Raw genomic sequence first — 21175 nt, 5'->3', positions numbered from 1 at the left:
GAGACGGAGTTTCGCTCTTGTTACCCAGGCTGGAGTGCAATGGCGCGATCTCGGCTCACCACAACCTCCACCTCCCTGCAACCTCCGTCTCCTGGGTTCAGACAATTCTCCTGCCTCAGCCTCCTGAGTAGCTGGGATTACAGGCACGCACCACCATGCCCAGCTAATGTTTTTTGTATTTTTAGTAGAGACGGGGTTTCACCTTGTTGACCAGGATGGTCTCGATCTCTTGACCTCGTGATCCACCCGCCTCAGCCTCCCAAAGTGTTGGGATTACAGGCTTGAGCCACCGCGCCCGGCCGGAATTCTTAATACTCTTGAAACTTAGTTGGTCAGAAGAGGGTCTCCATGAAGTTGAAGCCCAGACCTCTGAGGATGGTTGGTTCTGGTGTTTATGAAAGGAGAATAATGAAGCTGATCCTACACAGTTTGGGAAAACTGTAAACTGCATTCTGCTGCTGTCACGGGATGACAGTGCCACTGCAGTGGTAAAGTGCTGGTGGAGAAATCTTCACAGGGTGAAGACAGGAAGAAGCAACTCCCTCCTGCCTCCTCCAGCTCTGTAGCCCCCTTAAAGCCTAATAGGGTTCTGGCCAAAAAGGCAGAAATGTGGATTGGAGAGGCCCTGCCTCCACATCACAAATCAGCCTATGGAAGAGTGAGTTAGGAGCTGAATGAGAATGAATTAATAAATTGCTCACAGTGCTTGTATGCTTTTCTGCGACAAGCTTTGTGGGTTTTTTGGGCCTGTTTGTCCATCAGGAAGAGAATTTACTCAGGAAAACATTCCTGATTTCTTCATCATCATCCTCTCCCAATGTCTATTTCAGTAGTCTATAGAGAATCCCATGTGGATTCTCAGTACTGTAGGTTGAATGACTGACAAGACGAATGAAGAACTCTCGTGCTCTCTGATCCTAGTGATGGTAATGAATGCAATATCAGAATTTTCTGCCTTTATCTTCCAGAAAAATAGAATTCTGACTACCCTAGCCTACACATGATCCATGGCAAACTTCAGTGTAGCCAGAGAAAATGTTTATGTGATGTTAAAATCAGAAGCAATGTCTTCTAGTAGGGAGTTCTTTTGAATAACACCTATTCTAGAATGTGTTCTACCTCATTGGGAATTCAGGGATGTCAGAGTGACAATTCCATCTCCTACACTTCTGCTCAGAGGACAGAACCATTCTAAGATAACTTATCTGCAGCCCATATTTGCAAGGAATACATTGGAAGAGAGAAATCCTACTTACATTCAACACAGCACAGAGCAGAATTGGAGCTAATTGGAATTGGTAATGGCAAGAGCTAGAGGGTGTTAGACAGTTAGTGACAGTCTGACATTTTTGTAGAGTTGGTTAATTATCCCTGTTACAAAGATGAGACCACTCCAATTTGGCATGTAAATAACAAAGGACAGGAGGAGGAGGAGGAGTGAATTGTAGGCTCAGGTATTAGAAGAGGAAAACCTGGCTAAGCTTTTCACTTTTTCGTTTTGAAGAACAATTAGAGTTGATGCCAGACTTACCATGTGCATTTATTATTAGTGTGTATGTATTTGGTTACATCAATTGTTTTATAAACCAGACATTGTTAATTGCATAGCTTATTATTCTTCACCTAATTTCTTTACCAGTCAATACATCCACTTTATCCACCAAAAAGTGAGCCTACGAGTACTTTCAAGTATTGAATGCCGGGTATGAATTCAGATTTACTTTTTCATCCTACTACCTTGAAATCATGGCTCTTCTTTCCTTTCTTTTTTTGAGACAGGGTCTCACTCTGTCACCCAGGCTGGGGTTCCAGTAGTGCGATCTTAGCTCACTACAACCTCTGCTTCCTGGGTTCAAAGTTTCTTCTGCCTCAGCCTCCCAAGCAGCTGGGATTACAGGTGTGTGCCGCCACACCCCATTAATTTTTGTAATTTTCAGTAGAGACAGGGTTTCACCATGTTGACCAGGCTGGTCTCGAACTCCTCAAGTGATCCACCCACCTCGGCCTACCAAAGTGCTAGGATTACAGGGGTGAGCCTCTGCACCTGGCCCATGGCTCTTCTTGATATGCACTGACTTCCTAGATTCTAGTTGGCTTCACATCATAATTTTTCTGACCACCATTATTAATGGTCACTTTTGACCCTATTAACTAACTGATCATTTTCAGAGAGTAACCCTTTCTGATTGTATCCTTTGACTCATGACAAGAGGCAAGGCTTATACACCCAACCCAGGGAATCCCTGCTCCAACAGAAGTCAGAGGTGTGGCATCAGGCATTTCTTTTTTTTCTTAAGCAAACCTGCTCCTGTATCCCCCCTTCCAACTTTTGTTTTAGGTTCCAAGGGATACATGTGCAGCTTTATTACATGGGTAAATTGCATGTTGTGGAGGTTTTGTGTACAGATATTTTGTCACCCAGGTAATGAACATGGTACCCAATAGGTAGTTTTTTGATCCTTACCCTCCTCCCACCCTCCACCCTCAAGTAGGTTCCTGTGTCTATTGTTTCATCCTTCGTGTTTGTGTGTATTCAGTGTTTAGCTCCTACTTATAAATAAGAATGTGTGGTGTTTGGTTTTCTGTTCTTGCATTAATTAGCTTAGGATAGCAACCTCCAGCTGTATCGATGTTGCTGTAAAGGAAATGATTCTGTTCTTTTTTATAGTTGCGTAGTATTCCATATGGTATATATGTGCCACTTTTTTTTTTAATCCAGCCTACTGTTAATGGATATCTAGTAGGATTCCATGTCTTTGCTATTGTGAATAGTGCCTGCAATGAACATATGTGTGTGTGTGTGTGTGTGTGTGTGTGTGTGTGTGTGTGTGTGTGTCTTTATGTATAATGATTTATATTCCTTTGGGTATATACCCAGTAATGGGATTGCTGGATCCAGTGGTAGTTCTAAGTTCTTTGAGAAATCTCCAAACAGCTTTCCACAGTGGCTGAACTAATTTACATTCCTGACAGCATTATATAAGTGTTCTCTTTCCTCTACAACCTCGCCAGCATCTGTTATTTTTTGACTTTTTAATAATAACCATTCTAATTGGTGTGAGATTGTATCTCCTTGTGGTTTTGATTTGTATTTCTCTAATGATTAGTGATGTCAAGCATTTTTTCACATGCTTGCTGGACACATGCATGTATTCTTTGTGGAAATGTCTGTTCATGTCCTTTGCCCATTTTTAAATGAGATTGTTTCCTTTTTGCTTATTAATTTGTTTATGTTCTTTAAATATTCTAGATATTAGAACTTTGTTGGATGCATAGTTTGCAAATATTTTCTCCCGTTCTGTAAGTTCTCTGTTTACTCTGTTGGTAGTTACTTTTGCTGTGCAGAAGCTCTTTAGTTTAATTAGGTCCCTCTTGTCAATTTTTGTTTTTGTTGAAATTGCTTTTGGTGTCTTATATCATCCCTTTGTAATTACAGTTATAAGATGAAGGAAGAGTAGCCCCATGCCTTGTTCTGGCACCAATGGCAATTGCAGTTAAGATTCTAATGTCCTGAATGATTAAAACAAGTAATAGTTACCCCCTGCAAAGCAGTATATAAATTATGTACAGTGTATTCGATATTGGTCCTCCACTATAACACTACCTCTTGATGTCTGTGGTTGCAGGCAAAGTTGGGTGAAGAACAAAAGCCTCAAATTCCTTAGGTGTTAGTTAATTTTTATTTAAATTGTGTTTCTGTGTTCCACTAAAGTTTGGGTCCATTTTTCTTCAGAAACACATAAGATTCTCACTGGAATTGTTAAGAGAACAAATGATGTCAGAAATGGAAAATGCAATTTCCAAGGGAAGCAATAACATACAGGCCAGTGTAATAATTGCAAGTTTGGCCTGCAATGGGAAGGGTCATTCCTGAAATGAAAAAAGGTTAGACACCATCAATTGGTTGGCTGGACTGTTAGGATTGCCTGAAAAGATTAGGAATTACTGGTTAAAATCATGCCCATGGGAGAAAAATGGAAAGTACAAAATGATATACAGATTAGAGGCCATAAATACTTTTGGTTTGATGACATGGTATTGCAAAGAAAATCTTTTGGATAGAAATAAGGGGAATAATGTGTCCATTATTCCCCTGCATATTTACCTGCCTCTTGGCAATATTAGCTGATAGGTAGCTTTGAGAATTAAGGCAGAGAGGATCTCTGAACTGTGTAGAGAGCTCAGCTGGGTGGAGGCTAGGGGAGGGACAGCAGGTGTTGGAGAGGGTGAGGAGGGATAAAGAGGGGAGAAATACCTGATGTAGGTGATGGGGGGATGAAGGCAGCGAACTACCTTGACATGTATGTACCCATGCAACAATCCTGCATGATCTGCACATGTACCCCAGAACCTAAAGTACAATAAAAACAAACAACAAACAAACAAAAAAAATCCTGACAGGCTGCTTGAAGTATCCAGATCAAGACTGCTAAAGATTATGAGATGATGTGAATCCATGTTGGAAATACAAGTGCATATAATTCAAGGAACAGGGGACCAAATTAGGTTTCCTTTCTTTATGGAGGGACACAGGTAAAATCAAAGGGATATTGTCATTTTTAGCCATACTCTAGGACAAGTTAAATCTCATTTATTTGTTTTATGGCAGGGTAGTGTGCTTTGCCCCATGTATTTCAAGGTGAATTGTTCATTTCAATGACTCATTCACTAAAAATCATTATTTATGTTGACTGTGTGCTTACGCTTGTGCTAGAGGCAAGTCATGCTCTTGTTCAAGAGTAACTTTTCCCCTATAAAAAGTGGGGCTGTGGCTATTTCCTGTATTTTGTGGTTGATTAGTCATCCATGAAGCTGAGAACATTGCCTATGATTTTTGCATTTCTTGGCTCACATGTTTCCAACTGGATGAAACAATTGAGGGCCATATGTACCTATTACTTTGACTTATGAACTGAGTACATGTGGCTTAGAATTGGGCATAAGTTTGCTGATGAGAAATGTATCTAGATAGTGCATCACACTACCAAAACTGGTTAGGGATCTGCTGATATCATCTCAGAGCCTACTTTGGTCAATTGGTCATGGAAAAAGATGAATTATGAGGACTCTGATTGATCTATGGTGAGATCATATGCTGGTGAGGGGAGGCAGCATGCTAACACCATGCATTTGCCATCCCTATCCTCAAGGAAAGTATCTAACTGAATAGCTTGACAAAAACCAAGCTGTTAAAGGGTTGTATTAGATTAACTTGATAAGCCTTCTTTCAACTACCCTACTATGTTCTTCTCTGGATATTACGGGGTGTGAAGGAACCATCAATATTTTGAACATGAAAATTTATATACTGTTCATTGAACAATTCTACTTAGTGCAGTAACAGCCCAATAATTTTAACCGTTGCAAAGGAGATAATAAAAAGTCAATGACCAAAATATTTGAAAGGAATCAGAAAATGTGTTGCTATAGGAATAAGTTTATACATGACAGTGAAAAGTCAAGCTGCAGGAATCCCTCATGAGGATTTACTATTTTCAAAGCTTTGTTTTCATTGAGACCCACAGTTCATTGAAAAAAGAAAAACTAAAAGAATATTACGTGATGAGATCTGTCTAGTATTCTGGTCTGCATAACAGTGAAATATGTTAATGGAAATGAGAAAAATATCTAAGAAAAGGGAGAGCAGAACTTCTTCTTCCTAGGCTTATCTCAGCAATGATCTCTCTTGGTAGAGTTTCTTTAATTGGAATACATATCCTGATTAAAATTGGGCCAATATCCAGCCTTGTCTTTTCTTAAGAAGGGAGAATTCTTTTCTTGTCGAACAAAAGACGCTGATCCTGTTTATGTCTTCTTTTCCAGTGTGTCTGTTTTATGTCAGAAAATCTTCCAGCATAAGTAATAGGAAGACATTAAATGTCTTTTTAAAAAACCCTAGTGAAAACAAAATTTGGCACAATAAACTCTAGTGTTATTCTGCATTTATTTACTGAGAAGTAAGTCAGATCCTAAAGTATTACTGGTAAGTATACGTAAAACCAAAAGTGCTCTGGAAATGAGACAGTACAGATTTTTCTGCTGAAATTTCTCTGCAAGAAGGAAGCAGGCCCCAAAGGAAGTATTTTCCTGAACTTGAGGGCATTTTCCTGGTGAATGGGATTTGATAGTAAATTATAACAAATGAGTACGAATTCCAATTTATTAGAAGGAAACATAATAATAGCCTGCATAATTCTGAACTATAAATTATTTTGAAAAAAAAAAAGGCATTTCGAAAACAACAGTTTTGTTATTTTGGGGTATTAAAACTTTCCATATAGTAAGGGGTTTGGGGGCCTGCTTAATTAATGGCTACCTTGTATTTACTTCATGACATTTAAAGACAGGCAACCAATATGGCCTAGATGAAAGAATTCAGTATTGTTTGCTTGTCCTGGTGGACCTTTTGGTCAGTGGCAGGGGTGGATGTATAAGGATATGTTTATTACATTATGGGTTGTTAGTGGACAAATCATCCAGTTTGTCACTGCTCAGCTGTCATAATCTGAGGTGTGTTCTACATAGTCTCCTAGAATTCTGTAAAGGAATTGGACTTCAGTTGCGCACAGTGGAAACTTGGTTGGTAATGCTTTATTGTACACTTGCCCTTCACTGCTTCATTTCCTCATTCCATTACAGAGGTTTCCTTGGATCACCTCCTACAGGAACCACTGATACTTGCAGCTTTTGTCAAGTAATCTGCTTCTCAGGAAACCCAAACCAAGACACATTTAGACAAAAAATAAATTGCATGAGACTGAGAGGGAGAACGGCAAATATAGTTTAGGATGATAGACCTGGAGGTCTGTTCTATTATTTCTATTTCAGATTCCAAAAATGAAAACCTAGTTGTACAGATCTTCACTGTAAGAAAAGCATTACTGAGTGAGATTTCAAGATCATATCATTCAGGAAACATTACAGGAACTGGAGACATTCAGTGTATATATTAAAAAACAGAAAATGTAAGGGAGACATCAGAGTTGTCCTCCAGTTGTAAAAGTTGTGGGAGTATTTTTTTGCCTTTTTAATTTTTTTATTTTTGTGGGTACATACTAGGCATATATATTTATGGGTTACATGAGATATTTTGATATAGGCATGTAATGTTTAATAATATCAGGGTAAATGGGGTATCCATCACCTCAAGCATTTATCCTTTGTGTTATAAACAGTCCAATTATATTCTTTCAATTACTTTAAAATATACAATTAAATTATATTTTACTGTAGTCACCCTGTTTTGTTAGCAAATACTAGGTCTTATTCGTGCTTTCTAACCATTTTTTTTTTGATCGATTAACCATTACCACACCCCAGCCCCACACCATCTTTCCCAGCCTCTGGTAACCATCTTTCTGCTCTCTCTATGTCCATGTATTCAGTTGTTTTAATTTTTAGCTCCCACAAAAAAGTGAGAACATGCAAAGTTTGTCTTTCTGTGCTTGGCTTATTTCACTTAACCAAAAGACCTCCAGTTCTATCCATGTTTTTACAAACAACAGGATCTCATTCCTTTTTTATGCCCGAATAGTACTCCTTTGTGTATACGGACCACATTTTCTTTATCCATTCATCTATTGAGGGACACTTAGATTGCTTCCAGATCTTGGCTATTGTGAGTAGTGTTGCAATGAACATGAGAATCCAGCTATCTCTTTGATATACTGATTTCCTTTTGGTGGTGGGTATATATCTAGGAGTAGGATTGTTGTATTGTATAGTAGCTCTATTTTTAATTTTTCTTTTCTTTTTTTGAGATAAAGTCTCACTCTTGTCCCCCAGGCTGGAGTAAAATGGCATGATTTTTGGCTCACTGCAACCTCTGCCTCCCAGGTTCAAGTGATTCTCTTGCCTCAGCCTCCCAAGGAGCTGGGATTACAGGCGCCTGCCACCATGCCTGGCTAATTTTTGCATTTTTAGTAGAGATGGGGTTTCACCATGTTGGCCAGGCTGGTCTCAAACTTCTGACCTCAGATGATCCACCCACCTCCACCTCCCAAAGTGTTGGAATTACAGGCATGAACCACCATGCTCGGCCTATTTTTAACTTTTCAAGGAACCTCCAAATTGTTCTCCATCGTGGTGGTACTAATTTACACTTCAGGTGGGTTTATTTTGAATTATTCAGCCAAAGAAAGACTGGGGGATACAAAGAAAGGAATTTAGTGTTCAGGGTATAATTGGAATGAGACAAATTTCACTTGAAATCTCATGTATGTAATTTACTATGTAAACTTTCTGAGGGTTTTGTCATCTGGAAAAATGGAATAACATCACTAGCTCTGGGATCATAAATGTAGAGAATCTCATCCCCTTTCCCAAATTCTATAACAACTGATGGTAATAAACAATGACATTGGGAGCTTTGCAGAGGGAAAACCATGGCAATCAAGTGTTTAAATGACTAAATCAGTTGTATATGTTGGTAATTAGATTCCTTTGATCAAGAATATCCATTTTTAGCTCAACATTCTTTTACTCTAAGAATTTGGGTATACTGAAAACATCTGTATATTTTCATTAGGAAAGGTGATCATTTTGTGGCATCTTTATTCCCTGTCTGACCAGGGGGATGTTGCTCCACCTTTCCTTTAGAGTTAAGGATCTCCATGGATTCACCCCAACCCCTATGCTCTTACCAGATAATTTTAGCTTAGACTCTGGAGAACAGTGGAAACCATTTTTAGCATCACTACTCCTCCAGTTTCCCCCATATCAGGTAAGGGCAACCCCCACTTACTCTTCCCTCCAGTCAGATGTTCTTCTTGCAGATACCCTCATGAATGAAGTAGAGACAACAGTGATTATAAATGCTTCAAGGCAACAATGTGCATTGCCAGTTAGAAGAGAATGCCAGTGTGACTGGAGTGAAGTGAACTACAGGAAGAGAGGTGGGAGATGGAGGGGACAGGTAGCTAGAGGCCAGTGCAAATGTCAGGTCCACAGAGAGGCCTTCCCAACTGCTGTCTGAAACAGTGCCCCCAACATCTGTCACTTGCTGACACCGTTACCCCATTTTACTTTCTTCCTCAACACTTATCACCATCTGGCGTATTCTATATTTATTTTATTATTTGCTTGAATGTTTCTTCATATCTGAATGCAAACTCCATAAGAGTAGATACTTTGACTCTTTTTATTATTTATTTATTCCCTGAACCTAGAACAGTAGCAGGTCACAGTAAGCTATTAATAAATATTTGTAAAGCATGAGATACATGTTGACCCTGAAGGCCTATCAGGGTCTTGAAACAGTAAGCAAGACCTTTTAATCTTTAAAATTCTTTTTAAAAATCTGCTAAACAGTTGCTGCATGACAAACCTACTCCAAAGATAAGTGACCTAAAACTATCACCATCTTCCAGGAAGTTCATCTGGTCTGGATCTCACTCAGCACCTTTCTTGGGCCTTGGGCGTATGTCTTCCTTGTCTGGTAGTTTGCCAGCAGTTTGACGAGGTGGGGACAAAGGGGAAATATATTAGTCCATTTTCATGCTGCTGATAAAGACATATTTGAGACTGGGAAATTTACAAAAGAAAGGTTTAACTTTCTAAAGAAAGTTAAGTTTCTTAAGAAAGAGGTTGGACTTTGAGTTTCATGTATTAGTGTCTGAGGAAACCTCACAATCATGGTGGAAGGCATGGAGGGGCGAGTCACATTTTACATGGGTGGCAGCAAGAAAAAAGAGGGAGCTTGTGTAGGGAGACTCCTGTCTTTCAAAACCATCAGATCTTGTGAGACTTGTTCACTGTTACGAGAACAGCACAGGAAAGACCTGCCCCCATGATTGAGTTACCTCCCACTGGGTTCCTCCTGCAACACATGGGAATTCAAGGTGAGATTTGGGTGGGGACACAGCCAAATCATATCAGGAAGGAACCTGGGTTTTGCATTGTTCATTATCGTACAGGATTCTGCATGCGTTAAGTAAACTTCTATTCCTTTAGGCAAGTCAAGAGAACCACCCCAGATTCTAGTGGTGGAAACTGGGTGGGCCCCACCCCCACCCATTGATGGATGGAATTACAAAGTTACGTTGATCATGAGGGTATGGTTATGGGGAAAGGAAAATTTGTGGCTATTTTTGCAGTGTACCAGGAGCTCTTTGTTCTTTGTCTAGTTGGCTAGTCTCTATTTTGTTGAGCCATGTGCCTATTTTTGGAGCAGTCAGTGAATTATCTTGTTTATCTGAACATTATCTAGTACAAACTTTTTATTCTAGTCTTTGGAACTTCATGTGTTTTCATAAAATTGCTGGGCATCCCCAATTGTTCTGATATTGTTTTATCTTGCCTTTTTTGTAGATTAATTTTGAAGCATGTAAGCTATTTAAAATCCAGATAACTGTCATTTTGTGATGATTCTGGCATGTGGCTTTCTTCATAATTTTCATGGTTGGGAGGAGCCAGTGTTATTTCTGTCTACTACAGAAGCATTTTACCATTGTGGCATTTCTAAGTCAACATCTGATGTACATAATCTACAGTTGAGTCATTCTGTTTTACTTTTCAATAGATTTTTCCCTTGCCATTTGGAGAGTCTTTTTAATTTCACTGTTGGCCTACCCTTTTGTCTGTGGCCTAATGTTTTGTCTGTGTGTCTATAAATGTGGTACAATGTCTTGTGCCACATTTATGGAAACATTTTTGCTTACATAGTTATATGAAAACACACATGCTAGAACATACTAAAATACACACAGAAGCAAATGCATGCTGTAGCACATGTAGTTTGTGTCCCTCACCATTTTCATCCAGCTTGCCTGCACCCATATTTATTGGCCTGAGGCTTCTCTCTGGCCCCCAGGGTCTTATTTGCCTACCTGTAGCAAGTCATAAAAATTGCCATGGAATTACCCATTCCCCACTCCATCCCTCAACCAATTACTAAAAGGAGTTGGAATATAAATCCTGACCTCCTTCAGATTTGGATGAGAAGTGATAATTTTGAGTTGTGCTCAGATATTCTCAGAGGGCTCAAGCTCCAATTTCTTAGCAGGTAAACCTGCTCACTTGTATACTCTTTATTGCCTGCCTTCCCTTCCCCACTCATTTGCATTTCCTTCCCAAATAAACGACCAGATCGCAATTCCTTGTCTCAGGCTCTGCCTCTAGAGGACCCCAAACTAAGATATATGCACGTATCTTTCTAATTTGCACAGTAACATTTCCTCAAACCTAAACACTCTTTTGCTAACTATTACATTTTGTTTCTGATGCTCCTGGGAATCCAAATCTTAGAAAGGTCAGAGTCTGTCAGATAAATTGTTGCTTTTCTGACAATTCCTGCCCCTGTGTCTAAGTGTGTGTGTGTGGCGGCGGGAGGGTGGGGGGGTGGGGGGAGAGGTAGGTAGATATGAATGTAGGTGACCTTGCATGTGTGTGTGCTGTTTGGATGTGTGTGTTCAAGGGGGTGGGAATGCGTGACTATATGTGTGTGTGTTTACATGTATCACATGTCAATAATACAGTGAGGAGAAAAAGATGTGGAAGTGTGTTTTTAAAAAGAATTTTAAAGATTAAAATGTTATATATTGTGTTCACTGTTGCTGTTAACAATTTCAAGAGTGGAAGGGTGATATTGGTACTGCATTTAACGCCTGTAACGGGTTGGCTGTTAAGGGTAATTAGCAGGGAAAAGGGAAGCTCAATAGCAAGAGATCTTGTTTGTATTACTAAATTACAAATTGAAGCATCTGTGGGAATGAGGTTGAGGCTCTACCCAACAATCTAAGTGTTGTCAGTGGAGCTAGGTAAGGAGAAAAAAAATAGCTTTGTTTTTGCTGTGTGATATGGTTTGGCTCTGTCCCCACCTAAATCTCATCTTGAATTGTAGCTCCAATAATTCCCGTGTGTCGTGGGAGGGACCTGGTGGGAGGTAACTGAATCATGGGGGCAGGTCTTTTCCATCCTGCTGTGGTGGTAGTGAGTAAGTCTCATGAGCTCTGATGGTGTTTATAAACGAGAGTTCTCCTGCACACCCTTTGTTGCCTGCTGCCATGTAAGACAAGCCTTTGCTCCTCATTTGCCTTCTGACATGATTGTGAGGCCTCCCCAGCCATGTGGAACTATGAGTCCATTAAACCTGTTTCCTTTATGAATTACTCAGTTTTGGGTATGTCTTTATTAGCAGTGTGAGAACAGACTAATACACTACACTTCTGTGGGAAGGTAGGATTACGTCCTAAAGTCTACTCAGACAGCTGTTTGTAGAGCATGTATGTGTGTGTGATGGGGGCCAGGTGCAGGGTGTGAGTGGGTGTGAGTGGATGTGTGTGCATGTGTATGTGTAGTAAGGGGTGGTATGTAGCTAATGAAAAGACAAGTCATCTTTCTTTCATGCTCAAATGCTTGTTTCATTCTCAGCACCAAATCTAATGATGGCTTACTTAGTGTGTTGCTGTTTTCCCTAGTGTCCTGGAAAGGATGAGTTACCTTCATTTTTTTAGATACTCCTACAGAGGACCAGAAGACATGTGGAATATGGTTTTAGCCGAATATGATCACACAGAGTTGTTGCATATACTAGAATATCATCACCCCAGGATGAATAATCAGTAGTAATTATATAACTTATCTTTTTAAGAATCAGTTGTATTTAGAGAAGTACCAATAATAAGATTTTAATAAACATATACTACCTGGTTTTTTTTTCTGGTAGAAACGATGGTTACAAGTTAAGAATAATGCAAATATCAATGGAAGATAAGCCCCAAATGAATTCTTGTCTGATGATTTTGTTTATGGTCCTAGGAAGTACCCAAGCCCTTCACTCAAATGTTTCCATTTGTACATCATTCTTTTTAATGGACAATGGTGCTAAATTTGATTTGTTGGTGAAACAAAGAGATGGGAAACTGAGATGGGACGACTGAGATGGAGAAGATTGTACAGGGTAGGTAATCCCAAGAACAGCAAATCCTGCCAAGGCCTTACCATGAGGCTTCAAAGCCATGCGCCCAGCTGGTCCATAGAGGGCTGTCTTGGGTGTATAGTGTTGTGACTCAGCAGCTAAAATTTCAAAATAATAACATGATGTTATTGTCAAAATAATAACTTTCCAGCAGCTGCTAAAACTTACTAATACTACTGAATCACCATAACTTCAACTAGAAGGTGACTGGGGAAGAAGTGGCAGAAATGATTCAAGCATGAATTGTGAGCTTGGCATTTGTTCTTGCCAATGAGTTATGCTGCTTGTACATAAGTTGTGGCTTAAATTCAAAACATTTCCAGGGTCAATATTGGATGTTGGGTTAAAATTACTAATATTATATTATCAGAAAATAGAAAACTCAGTACCTCTGGTCATTATCTTTTCAAATATGTGAGTGACAGCCCTGTAGTCAAGCTTATGAGAATATGTTTCAATTTTCCTCTTCTGGAGATCTAGCTCTTCATTGAGATACAGCTGCAGCAGCTATCTGCTTTTCCCTTACTGTACTTAACTGCATTACTTTCTCATGTATTAGTAGGCCCTTATATTTTAATTTCCTGACAGCACTTCCAATCTAGTTGGGAAGAAATTATTTGGACACTAAGCCCAATATCATATATGAATGGAGCTCTTCTTTGAGATTTCTTGGGGTTTCAGGAGTACACGGACTTCTGGAAGGAAGCAGAAAACAGGGGCCCTGTGGGAGGGACCCCGACTGCTGGATGGGGGTGCAGGAACAGGGACACAGACAATGTTTGCTACTCAGAGTCATCCAAGTATGGGACAAGAGGATTAATCAGAACAGGATCCAGGAAGCTTGCAAGAGATTATGGGGGATAGAGGGTGAGACACAAGGCAAGAGGATCTATCTGCCTTGGGAAGAAGGATGTATTTATATGTTTGGAAATAGTCAAAGTGCTGATCAAGTGGGCTGAGATTTAGGGAAATTAGCAATGCCAATATGGTACTAAGACAAAAACTCAATCCTACAAGATAAACAGCAAGTGTGAAGGCAATATATGGGGTACCCAGGGCTCACTTCATGCATGCCTGCTATGGAGTCTCCAACAGGACTAGCTTCAGGTCTAAATGTTGAGACTGATGTCCCTGTCACAGTTGAAGTCTATTTGGACCTGGTAGGAAAAGTGATTTCTAAGAGAAATTATTAAGGATGACCAGGGAAAACAAGGGCTTAATTTATGTCCAAGTTTTAGGGTCATTCCTATACTTTAATTGATTTTGCTGTTGTCTAACTATACATAAGCCTCCCTTTTTTTTTTTCTTGGTGACAGAGTCTCACTCTGTCACCCAGGCTGGAGTGCAATGGTACAGTCTCAGCTCACTACAACCTCTGCCTCCCAGGTTCAAGCAATTCTCCTGCCTCAGCCTCCCAAGTAGCTGGGACTACAGGTATGCACCACCACGCCCAGCTATTTTTTGTATTTTTAGTAAAGATAGGGTTTCACCATGTTGCTCAGCTGGTCTTGAACTCCTGACCTCGTGATCCACCCACCTAGGCCTCCTAAAGTGCTGGGATTACATGTGTGAGCCATCATGCCTGGCCCGTAAGTTCCTTTTTTTAGATGTTGAGGCTTGTCTTTTCCTATTCCTGAGTTGGATTTCCAGTTTTCAAACCCTTGGCTTGGTTTGGCAACAGTGGGTGCTCCAATTCCTAATTTTTCACTTTGTATTCGGATTTTGAGACTATTACACTGTGAACTCCTTGAGGGCAGGAAAACATCTTCCTGATCTTTGAATCTTGAGCCTATACTCAGTGCCAGGCATGATAGATTTTCAGCAAATAAAGGAATATCTAAATTATCTCACAGGATCTGGCCCAATAAATCTTGACCCTGTTGTTCCTATGTCTTAATATGGCTGTCTGTATGGTTATATATATGCGAAGACATCATGCTAAAGCTTTGTTATAACCAGATATGAATCCAGAGTTAAGATAAAGCACAAACAACAAAGCCTTATGCATCAGAATTTGGCAAGTTTCTGAAATAAGGTTCCAGTAGCCTTTTTGATTTATTCAGTAGTGACTAATTTTAGCTTATTAGGAAGGGGAAATAAATTCAACTTTATTTGACAAACTCTTTCTGACAGTCCTTAAATCCCTTATGTCCTAAATGTTTTTTTTTTTTTTTCCCATTATCTAAATGCCTAAGGAGGCAAAAGCCAACATAAGTCAGTCCCATCACTGTCTGTGCTCTAGAGGCCTCCTTAGTTCTTACTCTTATTTTCTCCTGGATATATCAAATCCTTACTACAAAAGAGATCACGGAGTGTCTAGAATGCCTTTTGAAAACTCAGGGAATACAAAAAATATGGTCTTATTTGTTTAAACATGCAAATTATTCATCTAATACTAGCATTAAAAAAGAAATGGTCTCTGGCCAGGCCTGGTGGCTCTCACCTGTAATCCCAGCACTTTGGGAGGCTGAGGCGGGCAGATCACGAGGTCAGGAATTTAAGACCAGCCTGTCCAACATGGTGAAACCCTGTCTCTACTAAAAATACAAAAATTAGCTGGGCGTGGTAGCACGTGTCTGTAATCGCAGCTAATCAGGGGACTGAGGCAGGAGAATCGTTTGAACCAGGGAAACAGAGGTTACAGTGAGCCGAGATCATGCCATTGCACTACTCTAGCCTGGGCAACACGAACTAAACTCCGTCTCAAAAAAGAAAAAAAAAAAAAAAAAAAAAAGAAAAAGAAGTGGTTTCAATATTAATTCTGTTGGTGCCACATCATATTCCCCCAGCACTCTCTGTGACAGGAGACTCATACAAACAGTTGAACCTCTCTGCCTGAAGACTTTCTGTGGTTAAAGGAACAGGCCAGTAAGTGCTGGGGAGTTAGATGCTCCTGGGAGCAGTGCTTCACCAATGATGGATGTGGAGGTGATCATTAAATATCTGAGGTATTGCGTAGAGGTCTCCAGCAGTTCCCTGTTGAGCCCAGTTGCTCACAGTACACACTGTAGTAGCTTCTTTCCTTTCCCTGCCTTATTCCACCACTCATCTCCCAGATAAACTCTTAGTATTCAAAGCTTTGGCCATGTGTCTGCTTTTAAGAACCCAAACAAAGACATTGGGTAGAAACAGACATGGATGGTCAATGTAATTTCCTACTGGATATTAAGATGAGCCCATGTAGGTAAAACCAGTATACCTAGATGTTAGTATTCATGTGAACCCATTTGCATAGCAGCTGGCTGATAAACTGGGGCAGTGCACAGAGAGTCAGTGGGGTCCCCAACTCCAGTTCACATTTCCATAATATCAGTGAATGTCCTTTTCTCTGAAGTTATGTCTCTTATAAAATGATGTTCACAGTAGAGAGAATTTTCTTTTTCTTTCCTTTTTAAAAATAAAATTACTCAGCAAAATGATAGGTTGGCAAGTATACCCAGGAATCAGCAGTTTTGTGTTTATAATTATACCTGTTTGTAAAAATCCCAAAGTCCTAAATGCACAGTTGTCGTGGAAGATGCAAGGACGTAGAAAATATATAGCTATTTCCATGATTGCTGTCTACATATTTGTGAGGAAATCCATTAAGCTCTTTGGCCCTCCGTATTCTTTTGAGTGAAGCAAGAGGTTGTCAGTGATCACTGCGGCTTCTTCTAAGGTCTAGCAATCTTGAACCACTCCGGCTGTAGGGCCTCTCAGACTGTAAAAATGAACATGTTCTCTTTGGTGGCCTCTCATCTCTCTTTTTCACATTTTTCTGCTTCCGCAAAGCCTGCCTACAAGCCCTTAGGCTGTTTTTCCTAATAAACAGGCACTCTGAGGGCATGAAGCATCTCTTAATCATCCTTTAATTTGTGATATGGGGGAGGGCTATTTATTTAAAATATTACAGAATAAGTAGCTTCTCCAAATCATGTATCTGAGTCATTTTGTAGAGACTGACTGAGTTGGCTGAGAACTGGGTGTGACATAGGGTCTGAGGAGAGCTGGTGCTTAGAAGTTGCCTCCAAAAGAAAAGAAAACTTGAGGCAGAGAAAATTTGAGCAGAAGCCTATTGGTGTAGGAGATAAGAAGTAGGCATATTATGTGGATTCAGGAAAGTCAGCAAACTAGGGTGTTATAAAGCCTGACCACTCTTCCCCATGTAGTAAACTGAGCCTCAGAAATCTAAAGCGTTGCCATCACCCAGGTAGATAGCATTATACCCGATCTAGATTCCACATCTCAGCATCACGCAATATTCCCGTGTAACAAATCTGCACATGTACATTCATATTTAAAAGTTGAAATTTAAAGATTTCTGAAGTGAAGAAATAAAGGAAATGAATCTTCAGTTTTGTAGGTGAGCAGGTAACAGCACCCTGGGTTTCTACCAGAGTGCTAAACCATTGCTTCCAATGTGGGAGGAGGAAAATGCCAGCTGTGATTTACTTGCTCTTTAGAATGAAAGAGAAAGGGATGTGCAGATGGAGACTGGCCTCAGGCCCTACAGAGGGGAAAAAGGGAGAGCATGTGTCAATATTAAGAGAGAGGAGGCAGAAGATAGTGGCTCAAAGGTCAGCTGCAGGTAGGCACATGTGTCAAATCCTTGATGTTTCACCCTGTTATTCTTTTCTGTTGGTATTTCTGAGTCCTTCAAATGTTTGTGCTTTTAAAAATTTTGTTTATTAGTTTTAAAAGTAAGACATATGAATTACTAAAAATTTGGAAACTATGAAAAAGCAAGAACAAGTAAATAAATCACCAATAATTTCCATGCTTTTTAAATTAATCATTTTTACTACTTTCTCCCCTTTGATACTTGCATATGCTTTTTGTTGGTTTTATGACAGTGACATCATAGTATGTATGTCCATGTCTGTATGTGTGTATGTGTATATTGATATCGTTTTTTGGCCTGGTTTATTTTAGTTAATTTTCTGTTGTGAATATTTTCTTAAATCATTAGTTTTCAAAAGCATAATTTTTAAAATGACAAAATATCATTTCACTCAGCCAATTCTTGTTATGCGTCTGGCACTTTGCTAGATACTAAGGTTACAGATATAAATAGGAAAGGACCAGCTTTCTTGACAAATATGACTTTAGAGCACAATCTCATGAACATTATTGGAATTAGAGGTTGTTCCCGGTAATGTCTCATTGAGAATGGCTTCAGGCTTGAGGTAAGCATTCTTTGTGATTTATTTCTTTACTTTTGTATAGACATTAGTGGTACACAGAGAGACATCAGAGCTGTTCTCAGTTTTGTCCTGGCATGTTCTTCTTAAACTCCTGTGTAAACTGGAATAACCCAAAGATAGGCCACACAAAATTTCTGATAACTAGGCAGAATAAAACCCAGTATAAAGGAATAACTGAGTTCTTCTCTAAACAAATCTTAAAACTGTGATGGGAATTGAGGACCTCCTTGCAGGATTATTGCTAGCCTAAAAGAAAGGTCCCTTTGACCCAAGACTTCCTCAATTCACAAAGTAGCATATAGGTTTGTGGCAGGGAGGGAGTCCTTACATGTATCCTTGACATCATTGTGTCAGTAGGATCTACTCATGGGCTCTATGGTTGTGTATATGAATCATGGTAAATGGAATGTCTTGCTATTTCAGGCATATCTATTTATACCACATCAAAAGTAGCAATATCTACTAACTCTATATATTTTTGGGATTTTAAAATTGATTGAATTGATTATATTTTTTCTAAAGTAGCAAGAGACTTCTCAGATAAGTCTGAAGTGAACAAACCATAGGTATACAGATAAATGTTCACAAATTGAACATACTATGTAACGAGCATCTAGATCAACAAACATGGAGCATCATCAGTACCCAGAAGCACTCACTGTGCCCCCTTCCTGTCACCATTCCCTCCATCCTTTAAGCAGCATGGATAGCTTTTATCTTTTTTTAAAATTGTGCTTTGGGCTCTGGAGTACGTGTGCACATCCGTCATCCTGCAGGATTGTTGCATAGGTATATACATGCCATGGTGGTTTGCTGTCTCTATCCCCAACGTGCCCCACTGTCGCCTACATCAGGCATTTCTCCCGGTGTTATCCCTTCCCTTCCTCCTTGCCCTCCACTGTCCCTCCCCTCCACTCCCCTCCACTCCCCTCCACTCCCCCACCTAGCTCAGTGAATGTTGTTCTCTTCCCTGTGCCCAAGTGTTCTCATTGTTCATCGCCCACCTATGAGTGAGAACATGTGGTGTTTGGTTTTCTGTTCTGTGTATCTTTTTAAAACATCATAGATTTTGCTCTCTTTGTGTTTGGATTGTTTTCCTTAATATTATACTTGTGAGATTCAAACATATTGTTGAGTGCAATTTTGTTGTTGTTTTTCTTAAAATTCTCATTGCTGTGTATATGCCATTGTAATAAATATACTACAAATTATTTTTCATTCTACTGTTGATGTATATTGTTTGTTCTAGTTTTTAGTTTTTAAGAATAATGCTGCAATAAAAATGCCTATAGAAGTCTTTTGATATATAATTTGCATACATTTCTGTTGTACATACTAAATACAGAATTATTAAATCATAGGGAATGCATATATTAAGCTCTGATAGATATTGACCAGCTGTTTTTTAAAGTGGTTTTACCAACTTACACTTTTACCAGCAGTGCATGAGAGTTCTGGCTATTCATGCCCTTGCCAACATTTGATATGTAGATATATGCATATGGTTTTTGCCTTTTAGTCACAGTATTTACAAGAAATAACCAAGATTCAAAATTTTGGGCAGTATGTTCAGAGAACCTTTAATCATCTTTGTATCAATAATGTTTAATCAGAAGATATAAAACCAGATGCTTATTAATATTCCATTCTTATTAAAATGCAAAGATGTTATTTCAGAAGATAATACTGTTTATATTAGTTTGTCTTATGTTCTTTCCTCTGAACAGAACTCAGACACGAATATTAGTTTTTCTCTAATATTCACTTGACAAATAGTTAATAGTAACAAATAAACAGCTGCAATCCCTTTTCACTCTGGCAAAATGGTTTACCTGAGCTCTGCTAGGAAAGCACTGTGACATTCCATTAACCATAATTTAGCTACACAACCATAGACAATTGAGAAATGAACTTTTACAAATAAAGGCTTATTGTAAGACAGCCACATCCATTTGTTTACATATTGTCCAATCCAAGTTGAATAGTTGCAGCAGAGAATACATGGCCTGCAAAGCCTCAAATATTTACTATCTGGCTCTTTACAGAACATGTTTGATGACCCCTCCTCTAGCGGTATCTATTTTAATTACTAGCAAAATCGGAGAAGTAGGGTTAGCATGACATTTAGTGAAAATTCCAAAGTCCCAGTCCTCATAGGTCTTCAGTTAAAATAGGTACTTTTAAGGTAGGGTTCGTCAATTGTTTTCTGTAAATACTTGAAGAGATAAAGTTTTATTTGTGGATACTGAATATGAACTTCATATATGTGTCATGTTTTATGAATTACCACTCTTCTCTTGATTTTTCCCCAGTCATTTAACAATGTAAAATCATTCTTAGCTCATGAGATGTACAAAAACAGACATTGTGCTAAAATTTGCCTGCATGCTATAGCTTACTTATTCCTTCTCTAGGATATTAATTGCTGATAAGCCCTGTGAAGTCAGAGACCTTGTCTGTTTTGTTTCACTCTTGGAGTTCCAAACTGGTATCACACCTCACACAGAGCCTATGCTCCAAAATAGTTGTGGAATGAAATACTATTGCCATTTTAAATTATGCAGCATGGCACAAATCCTATGTTGAGATTGAGAGGGCTTTATTTATTTTACTTTGCATATATGTACCATATGCCTACTATGTGTTCTCCTTTGTGCAAAAACAGATATTATTTACAAGACCTCATGCCAGCTACTTGGAAGAAAAACTCATTAATGTGTCATTCATCTTACACCGCAAATGTCCTACATTCAGGACACTGGATATTAGTATAGTAAATTCATGTGTCTATGAATAGCCACCGTTATTATCTGTCAGGCATTTTGGTGAGAAAATCAGGAGCATAACTTAACAATGAAGTGGGAGATATTTTTTTCCCTTTTCCCATGGGCAAAGGAGAGAACAGCTAACATTTCTTTAGATAATGCATAATAAATTATGCATAAGTGCAAATTTATAAACAAATCAAATCTCAGCCTGCAACATGGGTTGGTATAGTACAAGCGGGTAACACTTGAGTTTTCTTTTATCATATTTATTATTAAAATAACTAGTCATCACATAAAATTTTTAGACA

The 21175-nt window shown here is 39.1% G+C and overlaps 1 long non-coding RNA gene across 1 annotated transcript in view; it reads left to right on the top strand.

Annotated features, from left to right (window-relative positions):
• The window catches only part of LOC116556766, a 363628-nt gene extending 346120 nt beyond the window's left edge, over window positions 1–17508 (top strand). Inside the window, exon 3 of the long non-coding RNA XR_004271152.1 lies at window positions 17359–17508. This is a non-coding gene — a long non-coding RNA (uncharacterized LOC116556766). The remainder of the gene's footprint in view (window positions 1–17358) is intronic.
• The last annotated feature ends 3667 nt before the right edge of the window (window positions 17509–21175 follow it).

The sequence above is a fragment of the Sapajus apella genome, unplaced genomic scaffold, assembly GCF_009761245.1.
Source record: "Sapajus apella isolate SASKATOON/1434 unplaced genomic scaffold, GSC_monkey_1.0 scaffold17, whole genome shotgun sequence".
NCBI classification, from domain to species: domain Eukaryota; kingdom Metazoa; phylum Chordata; class Mammalia; order Primates; family Cebidae; genus Sapajus; species Sapajus apella.
Note: the sequence above shows the minus strand (reverse complement) of the source record. Positions and strands in the feature narration are given on the sequence as shown.